Source organism: Podarcis cretensis (assembly GCF_951804945.1).
Source record: "Podarcis cretensis genome assembly, chromosome: 7".
In the NCBI taxonomy this organism is placed as follows: Eukaryota; Metazoa; Chordata; class Lepidosauria; order Squamata; family Lacertidae; genus Podarcis; species Podarcis cretensis.
This window is the reverse complement of record NC_137176.1, coordinates 43,575,832-43,591,527: the sequence shown is the minus strand read 5'-3', so window position 1 is coordinate 43,591,527 and position 15,696 is coordinate 43,575,832. Positions and strand designations below refer to the sequence as shown.

Below are 15,696 nucleotides of genomic sequence, written 5' to 3'. Positions count from 1 at the left end.
TGCCACAAAATGTGAAGATGACTAGTAGCTCAGATGGCTTTAAAACTGGATTAGATAAATCAATAACAGGATAAAGTCTATCACTGACTCTTAGTCATGATGGCTGTATGGAAATGTTCCAGTCAGGATTCCCCTCTGTCCCAGTTTCTGGAGAGCAGCAGTGGGAGCAGGCTATTGCCCTCATGTGCTGCTTGTGAGTTTCCCAGAGACATCTAGCTGGCCGCTATGGGAAAGAGCATGGACCTTTGGTTTGATCCAGCAGGGCTCTTCTTCTGTTGTTACAATGAAGTCATTTTTAACAGCTGCCCTTACAGTTAAAGTGATGATGTGATAAGTAGAACTTCTATATCTGGTTTGTCATGGTGAGCAGCTGAGTCCCAAGATGGACCCTATATCTCATCAATCTTGCCAGAGATATGCTTTACAAGCTAGGTTGGCTCTACCATACCAGAAGACTATGTAGCTAGTTAAACCAGGACAGTTAAAGAGACATCCCTTATCTAGAATAAATATGTGTAGATGTTTGGGCTCTTATGCTGCTTCCAGCATGGCCCACTTGCCATGCAAACTGAGCATTGATACAACTTTTCAGGGAGTTCTAAAGTAGACTCTCCACTCCTGCAGTGTTTCTGTCATCCTGCACATGGTATAAAAATTGTTTTACCAACAGATGTCATTACTGAATATGTGGACTTATAACATGATTGCCTATCACTCTAAATAACTTTTTACATGAAGGCTAGCTGCAACCAGGATTTCAACCACCCAACAATGGAAAACCTTGAAAAATCTACATTTGTCTTTGTGTTATAAAAATTTATAGATTTTTGCTATTACAGAAAAAAATGACACATAAATTGTGTCTCCAAGAGGATGGAAAACCCAGAGTACTTTTACGTTATCTGGTGGCATTTTATTTATTATGCTTCAGACTTAGCTGTTCAACATTCACCATCTACACCAACTCGAGAAATATGGGTGTTTTGATTTATATTTGTGTGTTACCACATGTTCCTCTTATTATCTTTTGCTTCTTTCTTACCTTACTTTGTATGTGGTACCCTGCTATTGCACCTTTGAGTTAGCAATGGCCATTATGTTACACACACACACCAGAGAGAGAGAGAGAGAGAGAGAGAGAGAGGCAACCCCTGATTTGCATGGGGGTCGCGTTCCTGGCGGAACGTGCATAAACTGCCCTACCTTGTTCTGCCCCACCCCTGTTTTGCCCAGTTCCGCCCCCATTATGCCCAACTGGTGTTTCTTGAGTACAAACAAGGCACACAGATACTTCTCTTTACATAGCCTTCCCCTACCAAACCCCACCTCATTTTGGGGGTGTGGGGTGTTTTTTGTTTTGAACATCTATTACATGAGAGTTTGAAAACTCTCCAGGCACATTTGGATACATTAGTGCAGTCCTGGAGTAGCTGAAGTCTTTTTTGGCTGTGTGCCTCACAAAGCACCCTAGGCAAAGAAGCAAATTTCCAGAAAGGCATGGCTTGTCATGTTACATTGCTCCACTGATGAAACTCAGATCCTCTAGGGATAGAAATATTTGTCTTGGCTAAAATGAGATAAAACTTTACCTCAGCTTACCACAGAATAAGATAAAAGGTGTTTGGATTTGTTCGCCTGGCCTCTGTACCCACTCAGTATGTGTCAGTGTCACACATTTTGAACTGAACCAATTTCTTATCTATTTTGAAAGGGATTACCTAAGCATACCGGAAGACTTATAAGCAGAAGCAACAAAACTTAGCAGGCCATCAGTAAGTATCACAGTTGCTGTAAATTAGGGGGGGGGGCGTGTTTTGAGGTAGTATAATGGGGTAAGCAGTGTTTACAAATGGCATTAGTTTCTGCAGTTCTCACCAAGAGTTTGGATAACTGTTTATATTTGCATAGCTCAGTTGATTAGAGCGTGGTGCTGATAATGCCAAGGTCATGGGTTTGATCCCCTAGGGGTGCATATTCCTGCATTGCAGGGGGTTGGACTAGATGATCCATGGGATCCCTTCCAACTCTATGATCCTATGATATTGGTGTGTGTTTCCCTGCTTAAGAACAGTGAGGATTTCTAATGGGGAATGACTGGCTTTTGTCATTACCATTTACTCTGCATCCAGTGCATTCCTAACACTGGTTTTTGAAGCCATGTACAGTGGTACCTCTAGATGCGAACGGGATCAGTTCCAGAGCCCTGTTCGCATCTAGAAGCAAACATAACCAGTGACGGCACGTCTGTGCACATGCGCGTCACTTTTCGCCACTTCTGCGCATGTGTGTGATGACATTTTGAACGTCTGCGCATGCTCAAGCGGTGAAACCCAGAAGTAACGCGCTCCATTACTTCCGGGTTGCCGCGGAGTGCAACTCAAATGCGCTCATCCTGAAGCACATTCAACCCGAGGTATGACTGTATAGCCACAATCTATATCTATCCTGTTGTTTCTGGAGAAATATTGCTGTTTGATGCATTATCCCTCAAACCAGCTTTAATCTGAACTGAAAGCTGAAGGCACAGTGCTTGCACATGCACAAATGACAACTTAATGAATAGGAGTTCCAGGGAGTGTTGCATCCCTGCCTGCTCTCCACCCATTGGCATGGAGTGACAGTGGGTGACTTAGAAACACATCAGACCTTACCAATGTTTATAACAATATGCAAATGTGACTTGAAATGCACCCCTCCCCCAAGATCTTACTGTGCTTTAAGCTGGTAATGTATATATAGTCATAGTTTTCTTGGGGTGGGAAAGTGCACTGGAAGGCACCTCCAGATGACCTGTTTATTGAGGATTCATCCTGATACGTTTCCAGGGAAATAGTCGTTGGCTATTTAATAAGTGTTCATTCTCATTTGTTTGCAGGGACGTTAGATGATGTTACCCCACACTTCCCTCATAACTTTTTTTTTTTAATTGCAAAATGCCTAATCTTTTGGGGAAGCAGATTTCTTTTGCTGGAGCACCAAATGAACTACAGTTGCACAATCTGATTTTGTCAATGTGTGATTGAACCTTGCGTGAAAATAGTGTCTGTCTGGAAGTACCTATAATATCTTCATAACATTTAGTAACAAATATACAGCAGCAGCACATCTGCTGGTTTTGCATCATATTCCCTGAACCGCCCTTCCACTCACCCTGCTTTTTAAGGAACTAACAGGAAAATCACAGCTCTCTGTTCTCCAAATGGAAACTGAAATCTGGCTCTGTAGTATTTCTTTGCCTTCTTCTTAGCTAGAGGGATGTCATGTTCTTCAAACTCTGATGTTAATCATATACCAGCAGCTAGACAGAGATGCCTAGTTATCAGGAGGAAGCTGCCATTGGTTACTTATAATTAAGGAAGCATTAAGTGATCATCCTGGACTTTGAGTGAGCCATCAGGCTAGGAAAGGTTGTTCTCCCAGTATCTGCAAGGATATATCTAGTGGCTTCTTTGAAGTGTTTTCTGCTTTGATCCTGAGTTTTAAACTGCACGAATATCCTGTATTAATGTGCACACTATTTTCAAGGACATCTGCTTAGAAACACGATGATCAGCCATTTTCCTCCACCAGGGGATCATTTAAGTATTACTATCTTTGTGGTGAAATTGAGGACAAGAATTGTTTACGTCTTTGTCCTGCGACAGATTTATATTGGAGCAGGGAACCTATTTCAGCCTGAAAGCCACATTCCACCATAGGCAACCTTCTGTGAGCCATATACTGTGGACTATATCCTCTATTCAGCCTAGCAAGAGGTATTGTCACAGTTCAATAATACATTACAGCAAGGTAAAGTCAGTAGAAGACGACACAGAGCAGGGTAGGGAGAGGTAGTCCAGGCAGAGTCCTGAGGGCCAAACAGAGGCAAAAAACATACCTTAAGGCATAAATAAAATTTGAACCTAAAACGTAAATTAAACTCTGTTGCAGAAACTAACAGGCATGGCAAGAATCACACAATAATTACTCTCTTCAAAGTACAGCAGAAATGTCACGACACCAAAAAAATAAACAGCTATGAGTTCTACAGAATAGTATAATTAGATGGAGGCATTACAACATTCATTTTCTTACTAACATGCAGTACAAAATCAAACCATTCTGATCCAATCTATCCCTCTTTTTAGTCCCCCAAGCCAATTTTATTTGTCAATTTTTCAACCAAGACTACGTATATCTCAAACCTTTTGATTCAAATATTCTTTTATAGCTCCTTCCAAAAAAAGGGTAATCACATTTCTGTAGCATTTAGAACATGCCTGCACAATGTCTGACCCACTAAGCCATATGGAGCCCAGCAGTCTTGTGTGGCTTGCCTGGTGCTGACAATTTCACTGTTCCACCATTACTAGAAGGCAAGTGAAACATTTACTAGGCCATCATATGTATCCTGGTGATAATTTTGGGTTTGCTGGGTCACACATTGTGGATGATTGCTTTAGAAGCCAATAAAATGTACCACCAACTCACAGGGCACAAAATTTGCTTCCATTGAATTCAGGAAAGTTTTGTGAAACTGGAACAGTCGAAGCTCCCTTATGTATTTATATAGGTCATATGAAACTGATTTTGAAGTAGGTGACTGATGACTGATAGATACAGATTACTGGCTTGCATTATATAGTCCAGAAAGCATACATGACCATTCCCAGCTGTGGCTCCAACATTGGGTAAAAGCATCTGCCACATTAAATTACATTACAAAGGAAAGAATAAAGGAGTCCCTTCCATGCTCTTTTACCCAGAAAAAACAACCAAGAAACTTTAAAAGCCTGAGGATTTTTTTGTCTTGTTTTTATAAATATTGATTCATCTGATTGCTCTCTACCTTCCAGGAAACAGGGGGTAAACATAGTGCAAACTCATTCTGGTATGCTCAGTGACTTCCAATTCCTGCTTTTTAGAAGAATCCATTATGAACTTCACTGGGGCAGTAATTGGATTTCTTTAAATATTCCCCAGAATCCCACATCTAGAGATTTATTTATTTTTACAGATAGATGCACTAGAACCACAGTAATTACTGAACAAGATTCCTTGATACAGACGGCTTACTGTTTTTTCCAGTGGTAGTGATTGTAGCTTGGCATGGCTGTGGCACTAACAGCATTGGCACTAACAGCATTGGCCACTTGGGGGTCTTCTGCGTCAAATCGCCAAAAAATGAACTTCAGATTGGCCAGTTGTGGCTGGTTCAGTGGACGTGGTTTAGGGAGACAGAACTGGGGGAGCTAGTCTTCTCTCAGATACATCTCTATAGTATAAATTCCAGCTGCGCTGTGAGTGAGCAGCACAGTTGGAAATGGATGCCACCCCCCACCCCCCATATCTCTTGGCTGTGCCTGAAAGTAGGCAGACAGTTCTGTAGCACAACCTTGCTGTGGAATTAATTGGTCACCATATTCAGGGCCAGGGAGGACTTTGCTTGCAGGCAAATGGGGCATGTCTGGAGGTTTTGCCTATCTCATATTAAGAGTCACAGCTTTTGACAGGAAATGCATTCAGTTGGATCCTTAGTCAAAACTAGAACCAATTTTTTACTTCGCTAAAGGGGTCCATGGGAAAAGTTTTGTCTGATTAGTTGTAGTTTCTGGATCACCTTCAAAGGTAGTCCCACATAGAGCACATTTCAGAAGTCCAAGCAAGAGATAATTAGAGCATGCACCACTCTGGCAAGACAGTCCGCGGGCAGGTAGGGTCTCAGCCTGTGTACCAGATGCATACCAGCTGCCCTGGACACAGAATTGACCTGTGCCTCCATGGACAGCTGTGAGTCCAAAATGACTCCCAGGCTGCACACCTGGTCCTTCAGGGGCACAGTTACCCCATTCAGGACCAGGGAGTCCTCCACACCTGCCCGCCTCCTGTCACCCCAAAACAGTACTTCTGTCTTGTCAGGATTCAACCTCAATCTGTTAGCCACCATATATTTCAAATATGATAAATATATAATTTCTTACTGTGCAAGAAGGTAAAATGAAGCCAAGACATTCCAATCACCTTTTTACTTTCTATGCCTATGCAACATGCACTGGACCTCATTTTAATTAGCTACTGAATGTCTTCTTAAAAGATATTCATCTCTCTCTCATGTAATCTTTTCAATTACTTAAAAGTTTAAGGTAGAAATTTTCCGTAGGTATATTTTACTACACAAGCCTACCATGGAAATTTACTCATGTTAGTCAAAATCTTGAATTCTCATTCTTTTCTAGGATTAGCAAATATGGCAAACTTGCTTCATAAATATCCTAGAAACAAATTTTTGCCTTGAAAAGGGTTTTTAATAGTCACACCCAGTTCTTGGGGTCAGATTAGGATAAGGACCAGCTGGTTAAGCCTACACTTTAGGCATGTGTAATATTTGTTAAATCTGTATGCCAAGAAATCTGATAACAATGGATGCCATGCATATCTCAGCTTGTTTTTAAAGGAGATTGTGCTCTAGAGTGTTTTCTGCGCATATTGCTTTAAAGTTCTAATATTCTCTTACATAGCATAAGGGAATAATATATATAATGGTGTTTAATAGTAGTTATATACAAGACTGCAGTATAGTATCTTTAACTTTTGTATTAATATAATTCTTACCCATAAATAAACATCATTATTGAAAGACCTAATGTGATCTGCCCATCAACATCAGTCGTGGAAACTGTAGAGGGACCAGCACAGCAATAAATTGTAGAAACCAATCTTCACATATGTATATCAACATCTTACATAAGGGAGTGCACTGAAAAAATAATAAATCAGTGTCATGCCCAATTCTTTCCCCTAGATTTCACATTTACACGGGTTTCCTTGAATGAGATGACAAATGGCCCATGAGGAAACCATGGAGTTCCAAAGGAGTCCTAAGCTCTTGATTAGATAATTGTGCCTTTAAGGTATATTGAAGCACTTGGTTCAGAGATAGCAGGGCTTACTCCAGCACCTAGGAGCTCAGTTTGGCTCTGGCTGTTGTAAGAGCAAGTTGGCTGCCTTGATGATGTCTATACCCATCAGACTATGTCTGACTAATGGGTCTTCCCAACTGATCAGCTTCCTCATCTTTCCCTTCAGATTTCTGCTATATTTTTCAAGTACAAACCCCAGTCTAGGATCTGAATGTTGCCAATATAAGTTAGTGGTTAAGGTGTCAAACTAGGGCTGAGGAGACCCAGATTCTAATGAATCTCACTGAGTGATCTTTGGCCAGTGACTCTTTCTCAGACAAACCCCCACCACAGGGTTGTTGTGAGTATTAAACCAGGGGCGGGGTAAAAACCTTGTATGCCTCCTTGAGCTCCTTGATGGATGGAAGGAAGGAGATACCAGTAAGTGGAGTAAATAAATAAACCATTGTTTCGCAAAGTGGGTGATACTGCCCGCTAGGGGTGCTGGAACGATCCAGGGGGGTGGTAGTAGCCTCGGGTGCAATTGGGGGCATTGAATAAAAATAAGGGGACAGTGGAAGCATAAAGAAATACGGTAAGTGAAGAGAAGAAAATTTTGAAAAACCATTCATACATGTTTCATCTGTTGTGTGATGACGCTTATCGCCAGGTTGAGTGCCATTGCAGGACGGCGACAACGCCTCCCTTGGCTCTGGAGGCGAGGGGTTTTCCTGGGCTTGGGTGAACCCCTTTCAGCTTCATCGGGAAGTGGAACACAGCTTAAAGAAGGTAGATTACCAGGGGGTGCTGAGTACCTTTTTTATGAAAAGGGGCAGTAGGCCAAATAAGTTTGGGAACCCCTGAGACAAACCATCTGATGGATCTTCTTTTTTCTCTCAATCAGACTGGGACCCAGTATTCTTGGAGAAGTAGTGTTTGGAGGATTTTTGCTCTATAACCTATTAAGATTGGAAGCTTGTCATCATACTTGCCATGAGAGGCTGCACACAGAAGAAGCATAGGCATGGTGTTTCTAGGTGAGTTTCTAGGCATGAGTTCCTAGGTGGGTTTCTAGGCATGGTGCAACTATACACAGCGGAAAACAAAACAAATTATATTAGCAATAACCTCTGAAGCAGTTTGAATAGCAGTTCCAAGAGATGATAAGATTTCTAGGAAACCCAGGGACAATATACAAAGGACATCTAGTGGTCTATCTATTCTAGCCCGGACAGGTGGCTTATATGGAATGCTGCAAGATATTAAGATATAATAGGAACCAAATACTAATGTAATGCTCCATGTAAGATTTAAATTATGGGTGAACTATTGCTCTATTTCAGGCTAATAGTTTGATCCAATGCACATACATTCACACATATGATTTATCTTAAGGAACCTTATGTTAGAGCAGGGATGGGGACCCTCAAGGATGGGGAATCTCAGACTCATAGTGCAAATGTGACTTTCTAGGCCTCTCTATTTGGCCCCTGAGATTATGCCTGCCACTGTGTTAGATTATAGCTATGACTCCTGATCTGTGCTGTAATCCCATGCATGCCCCACCATGGGCCCATCATGGTGCCCTTTTGCTTGTTTATCTTCCTTTAGCCACGCAGTAGTAGACCTATTGATACATGTGTGAGGATGTAACATTTGGCTGAATTTATGGAAGATGGGGAACCATGGGCATAATCCAATCCAGGCTGAAGGGCTATGAGGGGCAAAGAAATTACTCTAGGGGATTTTACCTGGAAGGGAACAAGGCCTAGACACTGCTTTACCTGCAGCACATTTGCAAAGCTAAGTAGGGAACGTCTGGTATGGTTTCAAATTGGATGGAGAAACCACATTTTAAGATTACTGTATTGCAGACGGTTGAAGAGTTGACACTCGGGGTCCCTTCCAACTCTACAATTCTGTGATTCTAAGCCTCCTGTCTGGAAGCATCCATTGTAGGGGCTCATCCACATTTTAGCTTGTGCTGCACAGGTCAGAGTGGCTTTCCCCTTGCCACTCCCTTCCAAGGGAAAATCCGTTCTTTAGCGATAGAGCAGAACAAATGGCAATCTGGGGAAAACTCAAATTGCTGTTTGCTCCAACTGAGAGCTAAAATGTGCTTTTCCCTGGAGAGAAACATCAGGACACTAGGAAATGTGAATAAGCCCTGAGTTGGTTTACAGAACCAGCACAACCAAATATTAAAGCTTTGTCCTGAACTGTGCTACCTAGATTGAATTGCTTCCCCATAACAAACTCCTTGCAGGTGGAAACAATTGTGCCAAAGGACGACTACTATTCCTCCTCCTCCTCCTCCTCCTCCTCCTCCTTCTTCTTTGTGAGTCAACATTCAAACACACAATGTTTTCCTTGAGGACACAGTCCAGGAAAAATTAACATATTGATCCTGCTGTAAAAATGGATTGCACTGAGAAGTGATCAAGGAATGACACTGTATTATTGGACCCAGACCCTTTTCAATGACTATATTTAGAAGCTTGAAGAGTTTGATCTTGAACGTTCAATTGTCCAGAGTTCCATGAGGATTGACTGATAAATTTAATAACAGGAGCAGCACCTTGCCAGCTGGCAACTATATGGGCAAGACTTTTATGCAACTTTTTGGATATCCAACACATATGTACAGTCACTTTTCAGAAACTTTATTGAAAGTTTGCATCCTGAGTAGACTTTGCTGTTTATATTATCTGACATCCACATATTCCAAAAGCTTTTCAATATGGAGCAACCTGAGGATATTTTAAAGAGAACTAAGATAATAGGATATCTGATCCAAAACATTTAACATGTGGGAAAGCTCTCTCTCCCCATCCCCTTCCTTTTTAAAGAGAAAATGCAGTTCAGTCACATAAAGCCATGATACCTATAAAAACTTCCACATAAGTGCAGATTTAGCAGTATAAATGGTCAACTTTAAAGTGCAGTTAGGACTAACATTTTCTCCCTTGGCTTCGTTTCAGAGCCTCCACATGAAGGTTTATGAACACAAAACACAGAAGGAAGATTGTGTTTGATTACACTGACTGTTAAATGTGGCCTCTTAAAAAAGCTGAACTTCTCAACTTGATTATTTTTTAAAAGATACTTCAATAGACTTGAACATTCTGTTTGTACTCTCCCCACCCCCCCTTCCCTTGTGCAGGCTTTTGCATCAAACAGATTCTGGAGATTGAAAAAAGAAACTTGGTTCAGCTGTTCAGAACTGTAAGTGAAGAGTTATATACTGTATATATAAAATGTCTGTTGAATAGTGAAGTATTTGTGATATGTCTTCAGGAAGATGTCCATATTTTACAGTGGAGCCAGAATTGTTTTAAAAATAGCAGTTGAGCTTAGTTACCTTTAGTCACATTACCCAGCATCAATTTTTGTATGTAAGATTTTCCTATTGTTCCTAAATAGTAAAGGTAAAGGAACCCCTGACCATTAGGTCCAGTCATGACCGACTCTGGGGTTGCGGCGCTCATCTCACTTTATTGGCCAAGGGAGCCGGCGTATGGCTTTTGGGTCATGTGGCCAGCATGACTAAGCCGCTTCTGGCAAACCAGAGCAGCACACGGAAACGCTGTTTACCTTCCCATCGGAGCGGTACCTATTTATCTACTTGCACTTTGAGGTGATTTCGAACATCCTTTTATATATGTGACATCCTTTTATATATATTTTTATATATATATATAATATTTATTAAGGATTTTTTAATTACAACACAAAAAGCAATACATACAAGAATATCCCATTTTATAACATATTTTCATATCCTCTTTGGACTTCCTCACATCGCCCGCTCCTACGTTCCAAAATATAGAAAAGAATTTATCCAGCAATTTATCACCTTGTCCCCACCTTAAAATCTAATTTTCCAATATTATATCTTGAATTTTAGATATATTCATTTCACTTTTGAAAACATTTAATTTAACCTAGTCATTATCTAAAAATTTTCCAATACTTAGCAACGAGTATCCTTGCTGCTGTTGTTGCATACATAAAAAATGTTCGATCCTTCTTTAACACCCCTTGGCCAACAATACCCAAAAGGAAGGCCTCTGGTTTCTTAAGGAAGGTATACTTAAATACCTTTTTCAGCTCATTATATATCATTTCCCAGAAAGCCTTCACTTTAGGGCAGGTCCACCAAAGGTGAAAGAACGTTCCTTCATTTTCCTTACATTTCCAACACTTATTATCAGACAAGTGGTATATTTTTGCAAATTTGACTGGGGTCATGTACCATCTATATATCATTTTCATTACATTTTCTTTCAAAGCATTACATGCAGTGAAATTCAACCCGGTAGTCCACAACTTTTCCCAGTCCTCAAACATAATATTGTACCCAATGTCCTGTGCCCACTTTATCATAGCCGATTTAACCATTTCATCTTGTGTGTTCCATTTTAGCAGCAAGTTATACATTCTTGAAAGTACCTTAGTCTTAGGTTCTAACAGTTCTGTTTCTAACTTCGATTTTTCCACCTGGAATCCTAACTTTTTATCAAGTTTAAAAACTTCTTTAATCTGAGCATAATGTAACCAATCTCGCACTTTGTCTTTCATTTTCTCCTGACTCTGCAATTTCCAGTTATCTCCATCTTTTTCTAATATTTCCCAATACTTCGGCCATTTGGCCTCCATATTGAGTCTTTTCCGGGCCTTAGCTTCCAATGGTGAAAGCCACCTTGGACCTTTTATATATTTGAACATGGCTATCATATCACTCCTTAACCTCCTCTTCTCCAGGCTAAACATGCCCAGCTCCCTTAGCTGTTCCTCATAAGGCATCGTTTCCAGGCCTTTGACCATTTTGGTTGCCCTCCTCTGGACACGTTCCAGTTTGTCAGTGTCCTTCTTGAACTGTGGTGCCCAGAACTGGACACAGTACTCCAGGTGAGGTCTGACCAGAGTAGAATACAGTGGCACTATTACTTCCCTTGATCTAGATGCTATACTCCTATTGATGCAGCCCAGAATTGCATTGGCTTTTTTAGCTGCCGCGTTACACTGTTGGCTCATGTCAAGTTTGTGGTCAACCAAGACTCCTAGATCCTTTTCACATGTACTGCTCTCAAGCCAGGTGTCATCCATCTTGTATTTGTGCCTCTCATTTTTTTTGCCCAAGTGCAATACTTTACATTTCTCCCTATTAAAATTCATCTTGTTTGTTTTGGCCCAGTTCTCTAATCTGTCAAGGTCGTTTTGAAGAGTGATCCTGTCCTCTGGGGTGTTAGCCACCCCTCCCAGTTTGGTGTCATCTGCAAATTTGATCAGGATGCCCTTGAGTCCATCATCCAAGTCGTTGATAAAGATGTTGAATAAGACCGGGCCCAAGACAGAACCCTGTGGCACCCCACTACTCACTCTTCTCCAGGATGAAGAGGAACCATTGATGAGCACCCTTTGGGTTCGGTCAGTCAGCCAGTTACAAATCCACTGAGTGGTAGCATAGTCAAGCCCGCATTTTATCAGCTTCTTTACAAGAATATCACGGGGCACCTTGTCAAATGCCTTGCTGAAATCAAGGTAGGCTACATCCACTGCGTTCCCTTCATCTACCAGGGTTGTAATTCTGTCAAAAAACGAGATCAGGTTAGTCTGACATGACTTATTTTTCAGAAATCCATGCTGACTATTGGTGATCACAGTATTCCTTTCTAGGTGCTCACAGACTGTTTGCTTAATGATCTGCTCCAGAATCTTCCCTGGTATTGATGTCAGACTGGGACTTCGCCTGTTCTCCAGGAATTCTCAAAGACGACTGCCAGTGGCTCTGAGATCACATCTGCCAGTTCTTTTAATACTCTTGGATGCAGTTCATCTGGCCCTGGAGACTTGAATACATCTAAACTAGCCAAGTATTCTTGTACTATCTCCTTAGTTATTCTGGGCTGTGTTTCCTCTGCTGAATCATTTGCTCCAAATTCTTCAGGTCAGGCATTGTTTTCTTTATCGGAGAAGACTGAGGCAAAGAAGGCATTGAGGAATTCAGCCCTTTCTGTGTCCCCTGTTTGCATTTCACCAGCTTCTCCTCTGAGTGACCCCACTGTTTCTTTGTTCTTCCTTTTGCTACGAACATACCCATAAAAGCCTTTTTTGTTGCTTTTAACCTCTCTAGCAAGCCTGAGTTCATTCTGTGCTTTAGCTTTTCTGACTTTGTGTCTACATGTGCTGGCTATTTGATTGAATTCCTCTTTGGTGGTTTCCCCCCCTTTCCATTTTTTGTACACATCCTTTTTTAATCTTAACTCAGTTAAAAGTTCTTTAGATAGCCACCCTGGCTTCTTAGGCACCTTCCATGTTTCCGTCTCATTGGTATTGCCTGAAGTTGTGCTTTTACTATCTCCCTCTTAACAAACTCCCAGCCATCATGAACTCCCTTTCCTTTTAGTATTACTGTCCATGGGATCTCTCTCTCTCTTTTTTTTTAAAATAATATTTATTAAAGATTTTCAAATATAACAAAAAAAAGAAAAACATCCAAATTTAAGGCCTTATTTTCAATATCATCTTTCCAGGACTTCCCCCTCCCCACCCCCTCTTGTATTCCAATTCTTTCAAATAGATTCAACAAATTCTTACCCCAAATTTTAAAATTATTATCATTAACCCAATTTAAAAAATATTTTCCCATCCCCTAAAATCGACCTGTTCCCTTCCACGAGTTCCCCTCTTTAATATAAGATACAGATTAACATAAAAGAATTTAAAAAAGAATAAAATATAATTTAACACCCTTTGGATTCCAAATTTCCCTCCCCCCTTTCCCGGTTGCGTTCCCAATGTCCATCAAATCCACTGTCTCCTGGAGCTCCCACATTTGAACCATAATCTAAGCCATAATCCTTCACCAGTCCGCTTTGCCGTCTTTTTAGTAATCTTTACCGTCTTTTAATCATCTTTAATTTCAAATGTCCAATCTTACAAAGGGTCTATCTTCCAACTTTGTCCAGTTCTTGTTTTTCTTGTTGTTCTTGATGTTCTCTCTTCTCCTCTTTTTTTTCCTTCTTTTTTTCCCCCTGCTCTCCTGCACAAATGTTCTAATTCCAAAAAGCTTGTAATTCCTCTACAGAGGCTTTGTTATTCAGGAACAAAACATTACGTCAAGTCCCTTCCATTCTTCAGTAGATAAATCTATTGTCTCCTTTAGTGTGTAGACCTCTGTAGACAAAATAGTGTTCCATTTCTGCAGTTTCCCAGGAGATAAAATGTCCGATTCAAATTCCATGCCAGCGATACTTGTAATAACCCACAGCTCCTCTAGAGGGATTATAGTAACTCAGTTTCATTCCCAATCTCACCCACCAGTCAAAGTAACTTATTATTCCTTGTTTTAAACAGTTTATATCCAATTTATAACAAATGTAACCAGCAAAGCCCTCGTAACAAAGTTCTCTTTTTGTTCTTCAGTTTTGGCAGCTCCTTTGACAGCTGTCAAAACCTCTATTTCTCCTCTCCAGGCTCTCTCACGGATCGCTCCCGGGGCTTCCGGGGGGGGGGGGTTGTATTTTAATTCACATTCCACTCTTCTCCTCCAGCCCAGCTTATAATTTTCCATCGCGAAATTAATATCTTTATCAAAAGAAAAGGTTGCGCTCGATCTTAGTTGTCAGGTCCTTTGCTTTAGCTCCTCTACAACAGGGGGGAGGTTGACTTCCTTTTTATACCTCCCCCGCTCGCTCCGAATTTAAGAAAAAATTTATTCCCCTTTTTAATCCAAGTTCCAATTACTCACGGGTTGTTCTTTTAAGTCCAGATTTTCAATGGAAGAAGTCAGCGCTCTCCGCCAAATGGCATGCGGCTTCGCTCGGCAGGGGAAGCGGAGGACTCACAGCACCACCCACCCCCCTGTCACCCGCTCCGCAGCCTTTAAAAAGGCTCCTTCGCGTGGTCGGGGGGGCGCGCAAACGGTGCCAGCCGAGTCACCATGCCCATGGGTTTCAGCGCCCATGGTTTTTGAGGGTCCCCGCGTCGCGGCGCGCGGTAGAACCCAGCCCCTGCCGAGCAGACTCCCTCCGGAGCTCGGAGGGAGTCCACCATTTGGCGATGGCGCCAACCCGGAAGTCTTTTACTGTCCATGGGATCTCACCCAGCACTTCCCTAAGTTTTATGAAGTCGGCTTTCTTAAAGTCAAGAAATTGAGTCCTAGTATGCTTGGCTGCTCCTTTCCGCTGTATAGTAAACTTCAGAAGAGCATGATCACTCGCGCCTAATGATCCTTCCACTTCTACCCCACTAACCAGGTCATCAATATTGGTTAGGACCAGATCTAAAATGGCTGTTCCTCTTGTTGCTTCTCCCACTTTCTGGACAACGAAGTTGTCTGCAAGGCCAGTGAGGAATCTGTTTGACCTTATGCTCTTGGCTGAGTTTGACATCCAGCAAATATCCGGGTAATTGAAGTCCCCCATTACTACTATCTCCCTTCCTTTTGCATGCTTGGCCATCTGTTCCAGGAAGGCATCATCTATGTCCTCCGTTTGGCTTGGGGATCTATAGTAAATTCCCACAATGAGGTCACTGTTATTCTTCTCTCCCTTAATTTTGACCCAAATGCTCTCACTTTGGCTTTGAGGTTCTAAATCTTGGATCTCTTCACAGGTATACACATCCCTGACATATAACGCCACTCCTCCTCCTTTCTTGTCTGGTCTGTTTCTCTGAAATAGATTGTATCCCTCCATTATTACATTCCAGTCGTGGGACTTATCCCACCAGGTTTCAGTGATGCCTATTATGTCATATTTAGTTTGCTGTACCAAGAGCTCAAGCTCATCTTGTTTATTTCCCATGCTTTGCA

General features: G+C 41.5%; 1 long non-coding RNA gene across 2 annotated transcripts in view; it reads left to right on the top strand.

Annotated features, from left to right (window-relative positions):
* Positions 1-15,696, top strand: part of LOC307219655 — a 169,362-nt gene that overhangs the window by 110,326 nt on the left and 43,340 nt on the right. For both annotated transcript variants that reach the window (XR_013840488.1, XR_013840489.1), the window contains exon 3: positions 10,042-10,103. This is a non-coding gene — a long non-coding RNA (uncharacterized lncRNA). The remainder of the gene's footprint in view (positions 1-10,041; positions 10,104-15,696) is intronic.